Below are 933 nucleotides of genomic sequence, written 5' to 3'. Positions count from 1 at the left end.
TAATATTGTAGGCTAACTGAATAGGCCTACATAGGCCTATAACTAGGCCTAGGGCATACCGATGGAACTACTGATATAAGTTTACACCCAGTGTGCCGTTTTGCCCCATAGGGGGTTCCGTTTTGCCCCGATAGCTAGTGGGGCAAAACGGATTTATGTTTTTGAAAATATTTCTTCATATTTATAAAAAATTGTAAGATTCAAGTTATATTGGTTAATGGTATATTAAAGGTAAATACAAACTTCAACTGAACATATAATTTTTACAGTCATATTACTTATGGTGACGTCACAGAGCATCCTCGAAGTTATTAGTGTTCCGTTAATATGCCCCACCTTCCCCTAGTCACCTTCATAGGCCCTACACTGAAAATAACTTAAAATATTAAAGGCTCATAGTTCCCCGCATAATTCGGATGTAAAATTCACACAAAATGCTTTTTGAGTGATTACAAAGATACCGGGTAATTAAATACTTTTCATGCAGGGGCTATGTGGAATTTTTTTTAAATGTATTCCTTGTACAATGAAATTTCACAATAAAATGTCCATTGGAAAATAGTCTCCTGAGCAGAGCCTCCGAGTGACAATTAGCCTGAGTCCCTCGGCCCCGATCTCGAAACAAAAAACATGGCGGAATAAAATGGCCGTTTCTCGATTCAAGCACAACCCGATGACCGTGCGTAAGCAGTTGAAGGACTGGTGGATCAAGTCTAAGTGACAATCTAGTATTTTCTAATAATCTCACGCTCAAGTTATGTGAATCATATGTAACATATGAGCGCTAATATAAAGATATTGTAAATAAAAATGTCCATCTGATATACATGTAAGACCACAATATACATACTGAGATTACATCAATTAATCACATTGGCTGGTACACGTTTGCAATGGGCACGCTTATTAACGTTACTTGTAAAACGGAGTACC

Source organism: Amphiura filiformis, chromosome 4 (assembly GCF_039555335.1).
Source record: "Amphiura filiformis chromosome 4, Afil_fr2py, whole genome shotgun sequence".
In the NCBI taxonomy this organism is placed as follows: domain Eukaryota; kingdom Metazoa; phylum Echinodermata; class Ophiuroidea; order Amphilepidida; family Amphiuridae; genus Amphiura; species Amphiura filiformis.
Note: the sequence above shows the minus strand (reverse complement) of the source record.